Here is a 23,228-nt window from a genome sequence, read left to right as displayed (position 1 = left end):
CATGCAGGTTGAAGCAGAGCCGATGAAAGCCAAAGATGAAGGGCCGGTGAAGAAGTGCTGCTGCACCTTCCTGTCATTAATAAAGGTTTAGGTCCCCTTCAAGAATTGAAATTTTGGAAAGAAAAATGATGCGTAAAAACCTATTATTATGGTACCGCCACATGGTGCGACAGCATCATATTAATTATTTAGAGACAAATTGTTTATCCTGTCTTCACTGTTAATGACCACTGGGTAACCCACAAAATCGCAAGGACATTAATAATGAAGACAGAATTATGCTGCTGAAGCTTGTCGTACCCGTACAATTTTGTTAAATATGATCTGACAGTTCTCCTGACATCTTTATTCCCACTAAAACAATTCTGGACCAGACCTCTGTTCCTCTGTTATTCTACCTGGAAATGTATGAGACATTGACAACTGGACAATGCCATTCCCCTTGTCAATAGGTTGTGTCCCTATAAAGTTTAATACCATTTGGCCTCTTTCACACGTCCGTGCCCATGATGATAACCGTAACAAGATGATCAGTGGTTTATACATGAAGATGTCCGTGACAAATCCATGTTTGTTCCCTGTGTCCGTTTTGTGCCCTCTGTGTGTCATCTGTATTTCACGGAGACACTGATAGGCTGAAAATTATTTTCCAGAGAATCTTCTACCAATAGTCTGCAAAAACACAGCATGGACCAAACATGGAGGACATCTGTGTTGTGTTTGTGGTTTTCATAGACCAATAGACTATATGTGCGTGAGGGATCTATAATCATAGACAAATATTGTAGGTGCTTCTATGGTGTTCATGGAAAACTGATGCGTGAATACACACATAAAAGCCAATGGATACGTGCAGGAGCGGACTGGGAACTTAAAGTGGCCCTGGAAAAAATACTAAAAGTGGCCCCGTTTTGTAGTTGGGTCCAAATTGATGGAAGGCAGGGCCAGCATTACCATATTGTGGCACATTATACCACCCCAACAGAGCCAAATACCACAGTCAATCACTAAATACTGCCAGCAGCAAAAAATACATCCCCAAAAACTTCCACTGGCCGACCGTGAAGAGGGCCTGGGGGCCCCCTGGGCATTGATGATAATAGGAATAGTAGAACCTGAGCTCTTTCTAACACTTTGCAACCTTTCCAAGATGATCAGAGGAATGCAAAACTCTCAAAAATGAGATAGCGTCTCAGACTACAAACCATCCACACACATACACTGCGTGCAGAATTATTAGGCAAATGAGTATTTTGACCACATCATCCTCTTTATGCATGTTGTCTTACTCCAAGCTGTATAGGCTCGAAAGCCTACTACCAATTAAGCATATTAGGTGATGTGCATCTCTGTAATGAGAAGGGGTGTGGTCTAATGACATCAACACCCTATATTAGGTGTGCATAATTATTAGGCAACTTCCTTTCCTTTGGCAAAATGGGTCAAAAGAAGGACTTGACAGGCTCAGAAAAGTCAAAAATAGTGAGATATCTTGCAGAGGGATGCAGCACTCTTAAAATTGCAAAGCTTCTGAAGCGTGATCATCGAACAATCAAGCGTTTCATTCAAAATAGTCAACAGGGTCGCAAGAAGCGTGTGGAAAAACCAAGGCGTAAAATAACTGCCCATGAACTGAGAAAAGTCAAGCGTGCAGCTGCCAAGATGCCACTTGCCACCAGTTTGGCCATATTTCAGAGCTGCAACATCACTGGAGTGCCCAAAAGCACAAGGTGTGCAATACTCAGAGACATGGCCAAGGTAAGAAAGGCTGAAAGACGACCACCACTGAACAAGACACACAAGCTGAAACGTCAAGACTGGGCCAAGAAATATCTCAAGACTGATTTTTCTAAGGTTTTATGGACTGATGAAATGAGAGTGAGTCTTGATGGGCCAGATGGATGGGCCCGTGGCTGGATTGGTAAAGGGCAGAGAGCTCCAGTCCGACTCAGACGCCAGCAAGGTGGAGGTGGAGTACTGGTTTGGGCTGGTATCATCAAAGATGAGCTTGTGGGGCCTTTTCGGGTTGAGGATGGAGTCAAGCTCAACTCCCAGTCCTACTGCCAGTTTCTGGAAGACACCTTCTTCAAGCAGTGGTACAGGAAGAAGTCTGCATCCTTCAAGAAAAACATGATTTTCATGCAGGACAATGCTCCATCACACGCGTCCAAGTACTCCACAGCGTGGCTGGCAAGAAAGGGTATAAAAGAAGAAAATCTAATGACACGGCCTCCTTGTTCACCTGATCTGAACCCCATTGAGAACCTGTGGTCCATCATCAAATGTGAGATTTACAAGGAGGGAAAACAGTACACCTCTCTGAACAGTGTCTGGGAGGCTGTGGTTGCTGCTGCACGCAATGTTGATGGTGAACAGATCAAAACACTGACAGAATCCATGGATGGCAGGCTTTTGAGTGTCCTTGCAAAGAAAGGTGGCTATATTGGTCACTGATTTGTTTTTGTTTTGTTTTTGAATGTCAGAAATGTATATTTGTGAATGTTGAGATGTTATATTGGTTTCACTGGTAAAAATAAATAATTGAAATGGGTATATATTTGTTTTTTGTTAAGTTGCCTAATAATTATGCACAGTAATAGTCACCTGCACACACAGATATCCCCCTAAAATAGCTAAAACTAAAAACAAACTAAAAACTACTTCCAAAAATATTCAGCTTTGATATTAATGAGTTTTTTGGGTTCATTGAGAACATGGTTGTTGTTCAATAATAAAATTAATCCTCAAAAATACAACTTGCCTAATAATTCTGCACTCCCTGTAGGAAGAAGCTCACAACGAGCTCTGCAATTTCCAGACTGAGGAATACAGATTGTCAAACAGTTATATAAGTGCGAAAGGTCTTGTTAACAGTTACTCCTTCCACATGCAGCAAAGTCTCCATATTGGCCATAAACAGTGAATACCTTGCTAGCATGCCCAGCTTTGTGATCCTGGACAAGAAGGTTGTAGCTGAAATGAACAAGCATCTGTCAGTTTCACAGGCAGAGCTAAAACTCAAGTGGCTGATGCAATAGCTAGAAATCTCCTCCCTCCCTCACATGGGATAGCTAGAAATCTCCTCCCTCAGTGGAGTTAGCTAATTCCCTTTGATAAGTCAGGGCATAATTAAACAGTGCCACTTACATACAATGCAAAGCTTAAACAGATAAAATAACAGCAAATCAAGAACAATTTGCAAGTACCATGTTCTGGGGTATTGCATCAGCCCAGAGTGTGTAGGAATGGAACTGTATTCTAATATTTCAAGAAAGAATAGCAGAGGAATGGAAATCATAACACTTACTTCATAATGATATAATTAATTAATAATTGCATCATATTCAACCATGTCACTCGCCTTCAGCCAAAAATTCTAGAGACTTGGCTTTTTGTTCAGGTGTTAGTTCATGTATGCTCTCGAGATAGTTCAGTGTGACCACATATCTTAATATCTTTGCTGCATTCTGCTCTCCACATCCTTCAGGCATCCGGTGGACATCGTCCAAGTTAGCTACAACATTGGCCATGATATCACCTGGTAAAACATGTTATAAATAATTCCCGCAGAAAAATAAAATAATGTAGTATTGTACTCCAGTATAAGGTGAGATTTCCCAGGGATCACTGAAGATTACTCACCCTGAATTATGAGGTGGGCACGTTCAGAGTCGGGTACTAGTCTCTTTGGAGTATTGATGTTAATAGCAATTCCCTCATGGTTGTCTTACAAAAGCAGAGATAAACCAAAAGTTAGAAATTAGTTGTGCTCTTCCCCCCTTCACCCCCAATGACTTGCTGAGGGTATGCAAGGTTCTCACTTTTCTGATGTTTCTATATTACTATGTACATCAGGGGCCCAGTAACCACTGACACTCCAGCTGTATTAAAACTGCAACTCCCAATGTGCCCCATTCATTTCTTTCCCTGATATACATAGAACATACATTGCAACCATAAATGTATTACTTTCTGTAAAGAATCTATATTGTCACATCATACACAACCTCTTTCGTATGGGAAGCGTTGTTGCAGACAATTGTGCAAGTGGAAGCCACAGACAGACAGAGTTTACCCCTGCAATGGCTAGCCATGTAATTCACAAATAGCTTGAGTCCACTGGTAAGAAGCCCACCTATAGGACAACTATATGCCATAATAAAACATATGATATGGACGGGGGGTTGGCCATGTTGTCAGGGTATGCCATCAATGTCAGTGGGAATCTGATGTTGCTCTAGAAGATAAAGAGCTTGGTCGAGGGTTGAGCTGTGTCGAGAGTTGAGCTTAACAGTCCGGGCCTCCACTGTTCATGGTACTATGACAATATCAACCCTTTTAAAGGATTAACTGTAAAAAATCTTAGTCTAAGAGAACACCACATTTGTGTTCTACCGTATGTATGGCATGGACATTTGGAAATTTTCTGGCATACATATCTGTTAACGTATAACTTTATGAACATCCTTGCAGAGTTTGCAGCTGCAGGAGCAAGGAGCTTGATATCAGTCACAGCCAGGCCCAGTGATCCCCAAGAGAAGGCAGAGATGGTTTACTACTGTCCCCGTCTTCACTATCGCCAGGTGCATAGTTGGTAAAAATCCAGAATTTGCAAGAACAATCCCCAATATTCAGTCCCTGCAAATTCAGGCTGAAAATAGACTTAAGTATATGGGTAGTTCCACACTGTTTGGGGGGGGGGGGGGCATTTCTGGGGGCACGTCCCTAATTTATCAACTGTAGAGTTGGTAAGTATGTTAATAAGTATTATATATATATATATCTCATATTTCAGTTGTATTTTGTACTATTAAAAAAAAAAATTAATATAGAAAAAATTTGAAAAATAGATTTTTTTTGTTTTCCCTGTTTTAGATTTTCTCATGTATTAAAACATTTTGTAAAAAAAGCTAAAAAAAACAATGACATACAAATAAAGCCTTTTGTATCACCGAAAAAGGTGCAAAAATGAATTACATAGAGGAACCAACAAAAATTCTGGCTTTTGCAGGAGCTCGTACTTAGGCTACTTTCACACTAGCGTTTGGGTGTCCGCTTGTGAGCTCCGTTTGAAGGCTCTCACAAGCGGCCCCAAACGAATGCATCAGTCTGGCAGCGTTTGTCCTCCGCTCCGCTCAGCAGACGGACACCTGAACGCTGCTTGCAGCGTTCGGGTGGCCGCTTGGCCGTGCGGAGGCAAACGGATCCGTCCAGACTTACAATGTAAGTCAATGGGGACGGATCCGTTTGAAGTTGACACAGTATGGCTCAATTTTCAAACGGATCCGTCCCCCATTGACTTTCAATGTAAAGTCAAAACGGATCCGTTTGCATTATCATGAACAAAAAAAAAAAAATTTTTTTTTTTTTATTTTTTATTTTTTTTTCATGGTAATGCAAACGGATCCGTTCTGAACGGATCTAAGCGTTTGCATTATAGGAGCGGATCCGTCTGTGCAGATACCAGACGGACCTGCTCTGAACGCAAGTGTGAAAGTAGCCTAAAAAAGAAGACTATATGTCTGGTCATGAATGGCTGTGAACAGGTACATGAACATCCTGGATGCTCGACATTTGTTACTGTTCCTGTTTATGTTTTGGTTTATGATTACCTGATGGTAAAATAAGGAATGTCTGTGCAATCTCCTCTTCGTATCCTTTTTGCTAAAAAAGAACAATACATTTTATAAGCAGTACAGATCATATATGTTTAGCCCACTGTATTTCAGCAGAGAAATTTTTTGGTGAATTGTTCTATTCCAGACTGTACTAAAGACAGTGTGAGGGGGTCACTGGGAAGGAATTATACTGTGTGAGGGCCCCTAACATAGTATAATGACCCCTAGTGCCCCCCCATACAGTATAATGACCCCCAGTGCCCACCTTTCAGTATTGTGATCCCAATGGCCCTCCATACAGTATAATGACCCCCAGAGCTCAACCATACAGTATAATGACCCCCAGTGCCCCCATTCAATTGACCCCAGTAGCACCCCATACAGTATAATGACCCCTTTGGCCCCCTCACAGACTATAATGACCCCCAGTGCCCCCTATTCTGTATAATTACCCCCAGTGACCCGCATACAGTAAATTGTACCCCAGTGCCCACTCAAAACAGTATGACACCCCACTGCAGTTTCATTGCTTAGTAATTTGTGCAAAATACCACAAGGGGGCCCACAGTGTCTTTATCGCCCAAGGGCCCACATGAACCTGGAACCGGCCCTGGTAATAGGGACAATCCTATTACACCTTGCTGCACTGACTGGGGATCCAAATTGCCATTATACAGTAGTGATGGACGAACATCTGCCGGGACGGTTCGCGAATGCGCAAACACGATTAAATGTTCGTGAACCGCAAGTTTGCGGCGGGTCCCATTCATTTTAATGGCAGTCGAACCTGAAAAACCTTCAGCTCATATTTGCAGCCAAGAAATAATTACTGGAAGTGCACAAATAATCCCAAAACATGGACAGTGACACGCCTGATGTATTATTCGAATTTGCGATCTCCATTCATAATTTTTTTTCAATGCAAAATATCGGCAATATAATTTTCGCGTACGCGCAAATGCACTATACAGTACCCAAATGCACTATAAAGAAAGTATATTGGTATATAACACCCTGCTTCAATCAGTTTTTTGGGGGGACGACTGGTATATCACACTAGTAGAAATTATTTGTTCCAATAACGCTTGTCCCTCTATAAACCTGCAGTATCGCAGCAGAACCACACACAACTGCCGCACAATACAAATGCACTATAATATACTTTCTAACATAGAAATTATATTATAACATTGTACAAGGAAGGTAATCCATTGGAATATACATGAAGAAAAAACGTAACCTTTAATAATTTTACTATGAGGGTCCATTCACACGTCCGTGTACGTACGGCTTGGGCACTTAGAACGACTGGAGCTTACACCCCGTAGGCATGGGAGGCAGATTGGAGGGTCGGGCTGAGCTCTGTAGTCCGCTCCGTCTAACAAAGACTGCACAACTGAGGCAGGCGCAGAGAAGGACCAAAAGAAGGGATCCTGTGGCCGGAGCCAATCCCTTGTCCAGGCTGACACGTGACCTGTATACCTTGCATGAACTTGGACGAACCTGCCCCACGACAAAGTGTAGTACTGATCACTGGTGGGAGAGACTGTGTGAACAGGCACCGAGACGCCTGCAGCGTTTGGGGCTCCATTGTGGGAGGTGGGGTTTCTGAACATTGCTATTGTGTGAACTGCACAGTTTTTGATGTGACGCACTGGAGTGAATAAAAGAGCACGGTTTGGACACAAAGCCTGTCTCCTGAGCCTCTGTACTGCCACCGCTACCGCCCGCCTACTAGAGCAAAACCCCTACAATATATATATATATATATATATATATATATATATATATATATATATATATTAAGTGATCACTCTCTCTCAGGGGGTCGAAATCACAGACTTCTCCTCTGAAAATGGGGTTCAAGTCCAAAAGGTGCTTTATTTTGGCACTTCAGCACCATCACACACATAAACATCGAAAATAAACACCTGCCCGTCTGGGCTCTACCTAATACACGTGTTGTCTCTGCCTCACCTATAAAACGCCGTTCACACACGGGATTAGATCCATCTTCCTCAGCCATATATGGACCAGCAGCCTCCAGGCTGTGACCACACCAGCACCCTTGGGGGAGATGGTCCAGAAGTCCTTTCGACTCTGACCGTGCGAACCTCTTTCAGTAGGCGTCGCTGGGCCCCACAAACTTCAGGCTTTACAAAGCCTTGTGACCCCTCAGCCCTTCTGGCTGAGACCACACAGAGCCTCTCAGGATTCCTCAGCCTTTCTCCCTCCAGGCCATGCACAGAGGGTTGTTTTATCCCTCCTGATTACAGCAGCAGGCCTCACTTTGCGATCACCTCTGGCAAAAGACAATACATGTAGTGGAAGGGTGAGGACTGGCAGATCCCACTACCAAACCTATCCCCATTCCACATAAAATCCAGTCCAGAACAACATTTAGACCAGGGATCAGCAACCTCCGGAACTCCAGCTGTTCTGAAACTACAACTCCCAGAATCCTCCTTTTACTTCTATGGGAGTTACAAGAATAGCAGAGTAATTGTGCATGCTGGGAGTTGTAGTTTCACAGCAGCTGGAGTGCCGAAGGTTGCTGATCCCTGATCTAGACAAAACTGTCTCAGCAAACTACACTTTGCTGAAACTATTGCAGCTTTCTGGAATTCAGTTATCTCACCCAGCTGAGGTAACTGGGTGGGATATACACACCTGCCAGCACTTATACTGTACACATCACCTATATATATATATATATATATATATTGTGGGGATGTGCTCGAGGTAGGCCACGGTAGCGGCGGCAGTATTGAGACAATCACAGACAGTCTTTGTGGTTCACCGTGACTTTATTTACACCAAAGGCATAACAGGCAATGTGCAGACCAGACAGGTGCATATCCACATAGTGCATAGAACAAAAGTCCTTCCATAGAAAAAATAAACAGCAGGTTTGAGTCACCTTGTTTTGGACAGACCACAGCAGTTTCTGCAGGCTTGTAGGCTACCTGCCTTTGTCTCCCTCAGGCCAGAGCCACTTCGGCTCGTAGCACCACAGGTCCCAGGACTATCCTTCAATGTGTGCTGCGCCCAGACTCTCCTCCTCCAGCACTGACTCTGTCTGTCGAAATCTCCAGCACAGCAAGACACACCCCACCCCCATCATCAGCAGGCTGGGTTATTTAAAGGCCCAGCTCCACCAAAAACCTGGGCTGGCCGTGGGGAACAGGCACCCCCCCCAACTCTTTACCTGTTCCCATTAAAAACCGGCCCGGACACGCTGCACCAGCAGCATTCGCCGCTGTAACCGCAATGATCCGGTTCTTACTCCACCGAGGCCAGGACCTCTGGTGGCACGTATCGTCCGTCCATTATTATTCCGGGGACTCTCCTACATATCCCCCCCCTTTGTTCACCCCTGAGGGCTTGAACATACTGTTCAAGCCTGAGGGGGTGAACACATGCACAGCAGTGTACCCGGGACAGGGCATCTGCGTTCCCCTGTAAGCGGCCGGCCCTGTGCTCAACAGTGAACTTAAAGTTCTGGAGGGACAAGAATCACCTGGTGACCCGAGCGCTCCCCTCCTTAGCTCGACTCATCCACTGGAGAGGGGAGTGGTCAGTCACCAGACGGAACCTTCTCCCCAGAAGGTAATATCTGAGAGACTCGAGTGCCCACTTGATGGCGAGGCACTCTCTCTCCACAATGCTATACCGGGTTTCTGCTGGGGTAAGCTTGCGGCTTAGAAAAACCACGGGGTGCTCTTCCCCGTTGAGCTCCTGGGAAAGCACAGCCCCTAGTCCTACTCCCGAGGCATCTGTTTGAACTACAAACTCCCGCTTGAAGTCGGGCGTCACCAGAACCGGGGACTCACATAGGGCCGACTTCAAACGGGAGAACGCCTCCTCCTCCTGCTCCCCCCAGCGAACCATCACCGACTTTCTACCCTTCAAGAGGCCGGTTAACGGGGCTGCCAAGGTGGCAAAATGGGGAATGAACCTCATGTAGTACCCAATCAGGCCCAAAAATGACCGTACTTGCTTGGACGTACGAGGCCTGGGCCAATTCCGGATTGCTTCAACTTTATTCACTTGGGGCCTAATGACTCCGCGTCCAATCACGTACCCCAAATAGCGAGCTTCCTCTAGTCCCACCGAGCATTTTTTTGGGTTGGCAGTCAACCCCGCCTTCCTTAGAGAATCTATCACTGCCTGAAGTTTTGACAAATGACCCTCCCAGTCCGGGCTAAACACGACTATATCATCCAGATACGCGGAGGTATACTGGTGATGGGGCTTGAGGACGACATCCATCAGACACTGGAACGTAGCCGGAGCGCCATGCAACCCAAAAGGCAACACCCTATACTGAAAAAGCCCCTCCGGGGTGACAAAGGCCGTCTTCTCCTTTGCCGCCTCCGTCAGAGGTACCTGCCAGTAGCCCTTCGTGAGATCTAGGATCGAAAAATACCGGGCTTTTCCCAGCCGCTCTATCAACTCGTCCACCCGAGGCATGGGATAGGCGTCAAATTTTGATACCTCATTTAATTTCCTAAAATCATTACAGAACCGTAATGAACCATCCGGTTTGGGAATAAGGACAATCGGGCTAGCCCACTCGCTCTTTGACTCTTCTATGACCCCTAGACGTAGCATCGATCTTACCTCCTGCGATATGGCCTGTCGCCGAGCCTCCGGTACTCGGTATGGTCTTAGGCGGACTTTCACCCGGGGCTCGGTGACAATGTCATGTTCGATCAAGGTGGTACGTCCAGGAAGGTCAGAGAATACGTCCCTATTCCGACTAACGAATTCTCTCACCTCTTGTGCCTGTTTGGTCGACAGTCCGTCCCCTATCGTCACCCCAGCGGCGTTCTCCAGAACACCTGGTGACCCCGGGTCACTCCCTGCCGTCCAGACAGAGGGCGGGCTGTCTCCAAACAAATTCTCTCTGTCTCTCCAAGGTTTTAGTAGATTCACATGATATACCTGTTCGGGCTTCCGCCGCCCTGGCTGGTATATCCTGTAATCAACTGGGCCCACTTTCTCCTTAACTTCATGGGGTCCTTGCCACCGGGCCAGGAATTTACTCTCGACCGTGGGCATGAGTACAAGAACTCGGTCACCCGGGTGAAATGTCCTTACCCGGGCGGACCGGTTATATACCCGACTCTGGGCCAGTTGTGCCGCTTCCATGTGCTCCCGGACGATCGGCAACACGACCCCTATTCGGTCCTGCATTTTTCCTATGTGTTCTATCACACTTTTATGAGGCGTAGGCTGTTGCTCCCATGCCTCCTTAGCGATGTCCAGTAGTCCACGGGGATGTCGCCCATATAACAACTCAAAGGGCGAGAACCCCGTGGACGCCTGGGGCACTTCCCGTACCGCAAACAAAACATAGGGCAACAGTAAGTCCCAATCTCTCCCGTCCTTAGCCACGACTCTTTTTAGCATGGACTTCAGGGTCTTATTAAACGTTCTACTAACCCATCGGTTTGGGGATGGTAGACGGACGTGTGCAGGTGTTTTATATTTAATAGCTTACACAATTCCTTTGTTATTTTGGACATAAAGGGTGTCCGCTGGTCCGTCAGAATCTCCTTTGGTATCCCCACCCGGACGAACATACTCATAAGCTCTTTAGCTATTACCTTGGCCGACGTATGGCGCAATGGGACCGCCTCCGGATAGCGAGTGGCATAGTCTAACACTACCAGTATGTGTTGGTGACCTCGGGCTGACTTAATAATGGGGCCTACCAGATCCATGGCGATCCTTTCGAAGGGCACCTCTATAATGGGCATAGGTACCAGTGGACTGCGATACTGAGGGTAGGGGCTAGTCACCTGACACACTGGACAGGATTGACAGAACCTCCGGACTTCCTCATAAATCCCAGGCTAATAGAACCGTTGTAGAATTCGCTCCAGCGTTTTCTTAACCCCCAGATGACCACCCAACACATGCGCATGCGCTAAATCCAAGACCATTCGCCGGTAAGGCTGGGGCACCACCAGTTGTTCCACCACCTCCTGCCTCACCTTGTCTACCCTATATAACAGGTCCTGGTTATAGGCCAGGTGAGGAAATACGGTAATTGCGCCGGGACGCTGGGCAACGCCATTAATCACCGACACACCTTCTCTAGCCCGCAATAACGTCGAATCCTGGAGCTGTGCGGTCCCGAAGGTTTCTCGCGGTACCCCCAGATCCAGGATAGACGAACTTTCTACTGTCTCACCCGCCAATACTTCTAGGGGAAACCGGTCAGGGTTACACTCTACCTCCCCTACGGTGACCCCTATAGCTGGGGCCCCTGCCTCGGGGTCCTCGGGCTCGGGACCCGGACATTTTTCTTCCCCACAGGTAGGCAACCTGTTCCTCCACAAAGTCCAGAACAGGGGAAAGTCCCTTCCCAATATTGCGGCATAGGGGAGCCGTCTCCCCACTCCGACGACATGTGGTACCTCCTTCCCACACACCGCCAGGGTAACCTTAGTGGTGGGATACTCCCGGCGATCCCCATGTATACAGACAATGGTAAGGGTTCGCCTATCTGGGAGTTTTTCCGTTACCAGCGATTCATGGACCAGAGTTACCAGGCTCCCAGAGTCCAGCAGGGCCTGCACGGAGTGACCATTGACAACAACATCACACAACGGAGGGGTGTCCGCAGCCAGCAGGGGGTCAGCTATATACACCGGTTGGGCATAAAAAGAGGACCGGCGAGCGAACCCGCAGTCCATGGGTTCGGATGCCCTAGGGCAGTTGGCTGCCACATGTCCCCAACCCTGACAATGCCAACATCTGATCCTCGCAGCCTCCCTCCTCCCCAGGGTATTCCTCCCACGGACTGGAGATCCACTCCCCTCCTTATGAGGTGGGATCCCTTTTTCAGGATCCCGGGTCGGCAACGGGGGCTGACGTGACTTCGGTAGTACCGCTAAGTCCCGCACCAAATTCTGAGTGGCCATATACCTCTCCACCAGGCTAACCAGTTGTTCCAGGTTGCCTGGATCGCCTTGTCCCACCCAGCGCTGTATGGCTCTCGGGAGGGTACGCACGAACCTGTCGACCACGACCCTTTCAACCATCTGAGAAGGGCTCAATATTTCAGGCTAAAGCCATTTTTTTACTAGGTGAAGTAAGTCATAGGCTTGTGACCGGGTGGGTCGGGACTCGGCAAACACCCACTGATACACCCTGTGCGCTCGCACATAGGTGTTTACCCCCAACCTGGCCAACACCTCACTTTTTAGCCTCTCATAGTCCTTGGCCTCATCGCGGCTGAGGTCAAAATAGGCCTTTTGTGCGTCCCACACCAGAAAAGGCGCCACCACCTCGGCCCACTGTTCCAATGGCAGCCTCTCTTGCTCCGCGGTTCTTTCGAACACCGTCAGGAACGCCTCTATATCATCTTCCGGACCCATTTTCCTCAGGGCGGATCGGACTTTATCCCTGGCGGTAGACACAGTCGGGGTTGTTGCGGTTGAAACTCCTTGCAGGGATGTTCGCACCGACTCTTGCATGGCTACCAGCTGCTGCATTAGGAGATTGTTTGTTTGCTGCTGTGCACACATAGCCTCCTCGTGTCTTTTTTGCTGTAGCTCATTATTTTCCCTCTGAGCCTGCAATGCCTGTTGCTGCTGTACATTACTCTGAATCAGGTGCTTAATGGCCTCCTCCATCTTGTCAGGAACCATAAAACTTGCAGGCCTGATATATGACATGCAGTCCAACACAACTTTTGCCTCAGGCCTGCCTCACTGCAGGAAGGCCCGCTCCAAGCCACCAATTGTGGGGATGTGCTCGTGGTAGGCCACGGTAGCGGCGGCAGTATTGAGACAATCACAGACAGTCTTTGTGGTTCACCGTGACTTTATTTACACCAAAGGCATAACAGGCAATGTGCAGACCAGACAGGTGCATATCCACATAGTGCATAGAACAAAAGTCCTTCCATAGAAAAAATAAACAGCAGGTTTGAGTCACCTTGTTTTGGACAGACCACAGCAGTTTCTGCAGGCTTGTAGGCTACCTGCCTTTGTCTCCCTCAGGCCAGAGCCACTTCGGCTCGTAGCACCACAGGTCCCAGGACTATCCTTCAATGTGTGCTGCGCCCAGACTCTCCTCCTCCAGCACTGACTCTGTCTGTCGAAATCTCCAGCACAGCAAGACACACCCCACCCCCATCATCAGCAGGCTGGGTTCTTTAAAGGCCCAGCTCCACCAAAAACCTGGGCTGGCCGTGGGGAACAGGCACCCCCCCAACTCTTTACCTGTTCCCAGTAAAAACCGGCCCGGACACGCTGCGCCAGCAGCATTCGCCGCTGTAACCGCAATGATCCGGTTCTTACTCCACCGAGGCCAGGACCTCTGGTGGCACGTATCGTCCGTCCATTTATATTCCGGGGACTCTCCTACAATATATATATATATACAGTACAGACCAAAAGTTTGGACACACCTTCTCATTCAAAGAGTTTTCTTTATTTTAATGACTATGAAGGCATCAAAACTATGAATTAACACATGTGGAATTATATACATAACAAACAAGTGTGAAACAACTGAAAATATGTCATATTCTAGGTTCTTCAAAGTAGCCACCTTTTGCTTTGATTACTGCTTTGCACACTCTTGGCATTCTCTTGATGAGCTTCAAGAGGTAGTCCCCTGAAATGGTCTTCCAACAGTCTTGAAGGAGTTCCCTGAGATGCTTAGCACTTGTTGGCCCTTTTGCCTTCACTCTGCGGTTCAGCTCACCCCAAACCATCTCGATTGGGTTCAGGTCCGGTGACTGTGGAGGCCAGGTCATCTGGTGCAGCACCCCATCACTCTCCTTCATGGTCAAATAGCCCTTACTTTCAAAGTTTTCCCAATTTTTCGGCTGACTGACTGACCTTCATTTCTTAAAGTAATGATGGCCACTCGTTTTTCTTTACTTAGCTGCTTTTTTCTTGCCATAATACAAATTCTAACAGTCTATTCATTAGGACTATCAGCTGTGTATCCACCTGATTTCTCCTCAATGCAACTGATGGTCCCAACCCCATTTATAAGGCAAGAAATCCCACTTATTAAACCTGACAGGGCACACCTGTGAAGTGAAAACCATTTCAGGGGACTACCTCTTGAAGCTCATCAAGAGAATGCCAAGAGTGTGCAAAGCAGTAATCAAAGCAAAAGGTGGCTACTTTGAAGAACCTAGAATATGACATATTTTCAGTTGTTTCACACTTGTTTGTTATGTATATAATTCCACATGTGTTAATTCATAGTTTTGATGCCTTCAGTGTGAATCTACAATTTTCATAGTCATGAAAATAAAGAAAACTCTTTGAATGAGAAGTTGTGTCCAAACTTTTGGTCTGTACTGTATATATATATATATATATATATATATCAGTTATTGCTTTCAAAGCTGCATGTACTGGAAAAAAAAATATAGGAAATGTGTCTGGTCTAGAAAGGGAAAAAATGGCCCAGTCTTGGACTGGTTAAAATGTGATTATGGTCAGTGATGGTCAGTTCGCGGTGTTCGCCAGTGAACACATGCAGGCTGCCATCTTGACTCACCCGTCTGGCGATGCACAGGTAAGCCCTTACCTGTGCCTGTGCCGGAAGCCGGTCTGAAATCAAATGCGGTCACCGGGAGAGGGCAGTTCCGAGAACAGTCCGATGAAGGCCCCCGGTGGCTGTTCTCGGAACTGCCTGCTCCCGGTGACTGCATTTGATTTCAGACCTGCTGCCGCCACAGGCACAGGTAAGGGCTGATAATTTTAATTCTTAATCCTATGTTGGGTACGTATTTGCATTTGTATCAATACATGAAATAAAGGATACATTTTAATTTATTGGTGAGAGAATCTCTAGTGGGAATTTTTCTGGCCAATTTTGACCCATGTGTGTCTCATAGAAATGTATTTAAATGCAATTAACTGAAATGAAGGCTGTAATAATCTGTTTGCAATGAGATCCCCCTAGGGGTGGTTGCATGAAAATGCAGTGTTTTCACACTGGGAAGAGAAGAAGGCCCCATAGCAGTCAGTTGGTCTGCCTTCTTTGAAGGTATACCATTGGTCATGGCTACTTAAAGGGAACCTGTCACCAGTTTTATGGTGTCCTAACTAAGGGCAACATAAATAAGTGATTGATTCTCTTAGCACAATGCTGGGTCACTTTCTTTAATTGACCCAGTCAATCTGCCAACATCTTGTATTGAAAAGCTCCAGCTGATAATGATGAGTCATGAATATTCATGAGCTCCTGACTCTCCCCGCCAACCTGCTGCTGAATAACATTTTTTTTCCATATGAATCAGCAGCAGGTGGGCAGGGGAGTGGCTATAGCTCTGAATTAAATATACGCTGGACTCAATTACATCAAGCCGGACTCTAATCAGCTCATTAGCATGCGGCATCTTTGTGTATATATTATGAGATAACCATCTGTCACACCAGTAAGTTAATACATCTAAGGTACTTTTTAGTAGTTATTGATTGTATATAATTAGTTAGATTATAATCAAATATCCACATGACAGGTTCCCTTTAAGCTAGGAAGATGTACATTGCCCCATATGGCAATCCAATTTAGTGGTACAAGAGATTACAATTACTAAGTATAAGGTGTAAATAAAACTAGAACTTTCTCAAAACTTCATATAGACATTGTGGTTAAATGTACCTCACCTTGACCACAATGGTTTTCTCCACAGAGTCCTTTCGGCGGTCCTTTCCGATCAGAAGAGCATCTTGGGTACAATCACCTTCCACTTCTAGAGATCCACTGTCAACCTCAATCTTTAGTGTCTCTGAAAGGTGAAAATCATGACACTTTTGATATCAAGTAAAAAAAAACAAAAAACATTATGGAGTATTTTATTATATAATATTTGGATTTCACCTTTCATTTTTCAGACCTCTTTTGGAAAAAGAAAGGTGGAGTATGATTGGTTGCTATGCACAACTAAGCCACTATTCCTTTAAACCAGTTATGATAAATTTCCCCCATTTTTTAACCCCTTAAAGACCAGCGTTGTAATAGTATGGATCTGGCAGGAGTCCTCAGAAGTCCAGCGCCATGCTATTGCATTCTGGAAACACTTATTTTGTCCTTGCAATACACAGAGACAGCTCTGATCCCAGCTGTTTAACCCCTTTCATGCTCCATTATTAACCAGCACATAAGTGGTTAGACATGGAGAAGGGCTCCCTTTGTCACTCCATCAATACTATGCCACAGTGATTGTGTTATGTTAATGGTTACAATGGCAGTCAAGGGCCAAGCATTATACAGAGAAGTAAATTTTAAGCACACAGGGAATGGTGCGCTTTAGGATGGTAAGACTGTAATAAAAATACAAAAAGTCTTAATAAACTATATTAGAAAAAGTTTTAATATGGCATTAGGAACATCTTAATAAAATTTTATTCAAAAGTTTAGTTACTCTTTAAATATTAGAAGAAATAAAAGAAAAAATACAAAACATATTTTGTCCATAAATTGCTTTTATTATATAAAAAAAAAAGAAAAAAAGAAACAAAATTAAAATAATAATATAAATCCAAAGAATTAAGAAAACATGTTATTTATGCTGCACTATGAACAGCAAAAAAACCTAAAAAAACTTCAGAATTGCTATTAACTCCTTGTATACCGGAGATTTTTTCGTTTTCATTTTTCTTCCCTATCTTCCTGGAGCCATTTTTTTTTTTTACATGTATCCATATGAAGGCTTGTTTTTTTTTTTGTGGGACAAGTTGTGCTTTCTAATGCCACCATTTACACCATTGAATACAATGGAGTGGGAAGCAGGAAAAAAATTCCAAATGGGGTGGAATTGGAAAAAATACGTAATTCACTGTTTTACATGTTTTGTCCCTACGGAGTTCCCTTTACGGCAAAAATGACCTGTGCCCTATATTCTCTGGGTCAGTTCGATTACAACAATACCATCAAGTATAGTTTTTTATGTCTAAATAGTGTAAAAAATAATTAAAACTTACCCAATTTATTTTTTACCTCATATTCTGACTCCTATTACTTTTTTTAGAGTTATGTCTACTGAGCTGTGTAGGGGCTCATTTTTTTGCGGGATGATCAGTAGTTTTTATTGATATCATTTTGGAGTATGTGTGACTTTTTGATCACATTTTATTAAATTTTTTGGGGCAAGAGAAGTAATGAAAAAATGGTGAATCAGCCATTTTGACCCTTTTTCTGTTACGCCATTTGCCGTATTGGAAAAATATTTTTATATTTTACTAGGACGGGCACTTTTAGATGTAGTGATGCACATGATGTTTATATTTTTTGTTATTTATATATTTCTTTTTTTATACTACGGAAAGGGGATGATTAAAATTTTTATATTTTTTAAATTTTTTATACTTTTTTCTTCTTTTTCAAATGTAGGCAGTGTTCAAGGCTAAAATGTTTCATAAAGAACCATGATAATACTTGAATTGCTAATTTCTTATGTTGGCCTGCCCCTGCTGGTCAAAATAAGAATTGCATCTCAAATACCCTGGGTCTCTTCAGAGAGACCTGGCGTATTGAAACCAATTACAGGGGATGCTGGAAAGAAGCCCGGAAGCCCACGATTCTGGGTTTTTTAGCTTTTTTGCCTGTCGTGGTTATTAGCCACGGGTCTCTGCTGTTTGAAATTGTTGCACATGCAAGCGGGCTCTATGTTCACCTATCTCTCCAGTGCTGTACATGCGTGGTGCTAGTAGAAAAAGGGTTAATAGTTAATCCATAGAATATTTGTATCACAAAATGATGTAATTGAAAAGTACAACTCCGCATACAGTTACATCAATCGAAAAGGAAAAAAAAAGTTAATTAAGGCGATGATTAAAAAGAAATGCTTGGTCCTTTAAGGGGCTATCCAGACCATAATATTGATGACCTATCCTCAGGATAGGTCACAGGTAGGGATGAGCGAACCCGTGGAAGTTCGGGTTCACTGGGTTCGGCTGAACTTCAGGTCAAAGTTCGGGTTCAGGACCCAAACTTGACCCGAACTTGACCCCGAACCCGGACCCCATTAAAGTCAATGGGGACCCAAACTTCACTTTATTTTTTTCTTAAGACAGAATGCTAAATAAAATTTACATTGAGGGGTTAAAAATAATTTTAAAAAAAACTCACCTCATCCACTTGATCACGCAGCCGGTATCCTCTTCTTTCTTAAGGACCTGCAAAAGGATCTGCAATGACATCACAGCGCTCACCACATCGCAGGTCCTTTTGCAGGTCCCAAAGAAAGAAGAGGATACCAGCTGTGTGATCAAGTGGATGAGTTTTTTTTTAATTATTTTGAACCCCTCAATGGACATTATATTTAGCATTCTGTCTTAAGAATGCTATTATTTTCCATTATAACCATGTTATAATGGAAAATAATAAAATCACCCGAACACCTATCCCGAACTTAAGTGAAAAAGTCTGGGTTCAGGTCCGGGTACCCGAACTCGCAAAGTTAGGTACGAACCCGAACTTTGCAGTTCGGGTTCGGTCAAACCTAGTCATAGGCCATCAATATCTGATTGGCGGGGGTCTGACTCCCAACAACCCTGCTTATCAGCTGTTTAGCTGTAGCTCCAGCACTCGAAGGTGGCTTTGTGTAGTGGACAGTACTGGTAACTGGAGCACTGCTCCCATTCGCTTCGGTGGGAGCAGTGCTGCAGTTCCCAACTTCACCTACTACACATTGGATGGAGCTGTACAGTTCTGTCACAAGAGATACAACTAATCTCTCGAGTTGTCGGACCAGGGCCAATCTGATATTGACGGCCTGTTCTAAAGATAGCCAATCAATATCAAAATCCTGGACAAACCCTTTGAAAGGGTTGAAGAGTTTCATAAATATCACCATGTACTTTTGCATACATCCATGAAAGCGTGTTTTTTTATCTGTTGGATTCCATAGAAACCTGATGGGGGAAAAATGTGACATGCTCTATGAAGTTCTGTACGCACTTCTGTAAGGCAGCACACAGAAGCCCTAAAGCTCCATATTAAGGACGTATAATCTCTGTAACTGTCTTTGTGCTTTGGCTTCTGGTTCTACTATGTGCATGACCCTTAGGCAATATTTTACCCACCTACTAGGTGGAAAAACCTACAACTTCATTGTATGAATAACTAAACAAAAATCTAAGATTTTTATTTTAAGAAATTTAAATGAAGAAATAATTGTTTACTTGTTTTTTTGGCTGAGACATCCCAGGTGAAGCTGTGCGAATGCCCCTCACAGACACATCTGGCCTGCTCCTTATCTTTGACTGTTATAAGGTCTTCAGAATCAGCCAATGAGGTGACAATCTGTTATAATGATAAAGCAAATGGAAATATATTTCAGAAGTACAAAATAATACAATTCTAAAAGGAATCTGTCAGGGGATTAGTGGCGGAGCTATAGGGGAAGCAGGGGAGGAGACTACTTTGGGACCCAAACTCAGAAGGGGTCTATCAAGGAGGAGGACTAAAATATTTTATTGTCAGGACTCTCTCAGCAGTATTATAAAATTACATTATAGTAATTAAGAAACAGTAGAAAGTGGAATGAGCTGATTGATACCCGGCCTGGTCTGAGAGAGAGCGATCTTGACTAACCACAGTAGTGGGGGTTGCATGGGAGGAGGGGGTTTGCAAAGAATTGGCTGTTGTGGGGGGGGGGGGGGGGGGGGCATTCAAAAATTTTCTGTGTGACACAGTCATTTCTAGTTACACCACTGAAGGGGATTTATGTTACCCAAACCACACACAGCATTAAGTCTTGACAGACTCCCTCGTTACAGAAAAAACAACTATGTTCTACTCTGGAATTCTTTTCATAGAAAACAATTTAAAACCATCCCAACACGTGTTGGTATGTCCTGTGGAGGTGCTTATTTTGGTAGGTATACTTATTTCACTGTACATCTTGTGGTCTGTGTTATACGATCAACGCTTGATTTCTTTATCTTTTATTATACTTGTAATATGACCACATTGTATGTGCATCCTCCAGTGGTTTTAGATTATGATACCATATATATGTTATTTTATTTTATTGTCAGCTTAATAAGGTCCATTTCATATATTTTATACTGATTTGGTGGAGCAGTGTGCCTTTTTGTTGGAGTTTTCAGTAAGGGTGGGTTCACATTAGTGTTATGGATTCCGTTATGGCTTTCCGTTATAACATGGTTATAACAGAAAATAATGAAATCCATAAGACGGAAGGACGGATCCGTTTTGCTGCCTATAGACTTGCATTATGACGGAATGCAAAACGCAAGCCTCTCAAAGGCACTCTGTTTTGATTTCCATCATAATAGAAGGCTATGGGAATCATAACGGATCCGTCTGGTTTCCATTATGCAGAACGGAAAAAAAGTCCTGTCGACAGGACTTTGTTTTCCGTCTTGCATGACGGGAACCAGACGGATCCGTTATGATTCCCATAGCCTTCTATTATGACGGATCAAAACAGAATGCCTCTTGAAGGCTTCCGTTTTGTGGATTCCGTTATTTTCCGTTATAACCATGTTATAACGGAAAGCCATAACAAAATCCATAACGCAGATGTGAACCCACCCTCATCTGTATGCATCTGCAGTTGTAATACAATCTCAAGGCCTGTCAGCTATGAACAATACATCTGAGGGGTACAATAACAGGGAGTGGCGCAATCGCCGATCTCTGTCATTACAACCATTAGTTACAAAGAAATGCGCTTCGCAACAAAGTAATTCATCACAAAGAGAATTTTTTGTAAGATTCGGCAAAGTAGCTAAATAGAATTTTTCAATACTTGGCTCATCTCTAGTTACTATATAATTATTCTTACCAGAATACATTTCTTTGCATAGCTGAAGACCACGGCTTGTATGGTAAATTTCTCTCCTTGTACTACAGAGTAGGGGACAATCAGGTCAATGAAGTAATTTTGGAAGGCGGTAAGCTCAACATCCTTGACACTGGCAACACCAGACTTTCCCAAGCAGACAGCATCAGTCACCCACTTAGTGATACTGTCTGGTGTAGTTCGATTCAGTACAGTGTGTCCGTCTGAGCTGTAACACAAATTTCAAGCAGGAATAAATTAAGCAATATCAGATTTAATGGCACCCACTGAGGAAGAGATAAGCTATCTCGAAACGCGTCTGGCGGGAATACCAGTGCGTTAATCAACTACGTAATATACATGGCCATGTACTAAACTTCACCTTCAAGGAATTCAATACCGCTTTACTTACGAAACTAACAGATGGACCAAGTCTCACGAAAATTGGGACGGGATCCCTAAAGACGCTGCAAATCGAAACCGACACTGCTGGAGCGTGGTGGAGCTGTGGGATGCCACAGAAAGAACCTCTACACGCAAAAAGATTTTGACCAGTGCAACATATCGTGAGTACTAAACACCAAATGTGAACATTGCATTTTCCACAAACGGGTGAACTTGATTGACTCTGAAAGGTGGGACTACGTAGGAATTGTGTCCCCTACACACAAGGATCAGAAGTCCTACATATACGGACTGATTACATGGCACCTGCCATCGGGATTTCTGCCTATGCAAGCATGCCTCTATCCATATAGAGAACCAAAGTACAATCCTACTCATACAGTGAGATTAATTGATGAATTTGTCATTTTAATATTCTTTATTTTACTATTTTTACGTATATCTTTTATTTATTTAGATGTATTACACTTAGGTATATTACGGTTTTATTATATAATAAATTTGTATGTTTCCATATATCCTCGAAGTGTTCTGACTGCTGGTTCTAAAGTCTGTATATAGTGATCCCTCAGGATACAATGGTCTTTTTTGACTATTGTCAGAAACATACAATGCCTCAGACTTAGACCCATCAAATCAATTTCTCTGGTGAAATAGTTTTATTAGTTAGCAGCTATTCCTGACTGTTATATGTAAGGACTTGTTTTATCTGTCTTAGTTATCTGCTTATTTTTCTTAAATTTTCATTTTCTTTTATCTTGGATGCCATTTTGGAGCTTTAAAACTGATTACTCAAGTTAGGGTACTTTCACACTAGCATTATTGGAATCCGACAGGCAGTTCCGCTGCTAGAACTGCCTGCCGGATCTTGAAAACTGAATACAAACTGATTACCCATTTTTCCGCATCCGGTATCATGCGGAATAACGGATCCGGTATTTCCATTTTCACAAAGATCAAAATACAGTCAAATACCGTGAAAGGGACGGAACGGAAGGCATCCTGATGCATACTGAACGGATTGCTTTCCATACAGAATGCATTAGGACAAAACAAATGCATTTTTTCCCGGTATTGAGACCCTTTACTGGATTTCAATACCGGAAAAGAATAATGCTAGTGTGAAAGTACCCTTAGGCTACTTTCACACTAGCATTTTGGCTTTCCGTTTCTGAGATCCGTCATGGGCTCTCAAAAGCGGTCCAAAATCCATCAGTTTTGCCCTAATGCATTCTGAATGGAAAATGATCCCCTCAGAATGCATCAGTTTGCCTCTATTCAGTTACCATTCCACTCTGTAGGCGGACGCCTGTCTGTCCATCCTGGGATGCGGAGCGAGACGGATCCATCCTAACACACAATGTAAGTCAATGGGGACGGATCCGTTTTCTCTAACAATCTGG

At 44.0% G+C, this 23,228-nt stretch overlaps 1 protein-coding gene across 1 annotated transcript in view; it reads left to right on the top strand.

The window, feature by feature from the left end:
* Positions 1 to 10,371: 10,371 nt before the first annotated feature.
* Positions 10,372 to 23,228, top strand: part of LOC121004845 (alpha-2-macroglobulin-like protein 1) — a 113,643-nt gene continuing 100,786 nt past the window's right edge. Inside the window, exons 1-4 of the mRNA XM_040437237.1 lie at positions 10,372 to 10,402; positions 14,438 to 14,444; positions 15,899 to 15,909; positions 23,002 to 23,005. The gene's annotated coding sequence lies outside the window, so the exon portion shown is untranslated. The remainder of the gene's footprint in view (positions 10,403 to 14,437; positions 14,445 to 15,898; positions 15,910 to 23,001; positions 23,006 to 23,228) is intronic.

The sequence above is a fragment of the Bufo bufo genome, chromosome 6 (assembly GCF_905171765.1).
Source record: "Bufo bufo chromosome 6, aBufBuf1.1, whole genome shotgun sequence".
Lineage (NCBI taxonomy): Eukaryota > Metazoa > Chordata > Amphibia > Anura > Bufonidae > Bufo > Bufo bufo.
This window is presented reverse-complemented; position numbering and strand designations above follow the sequence as displayed.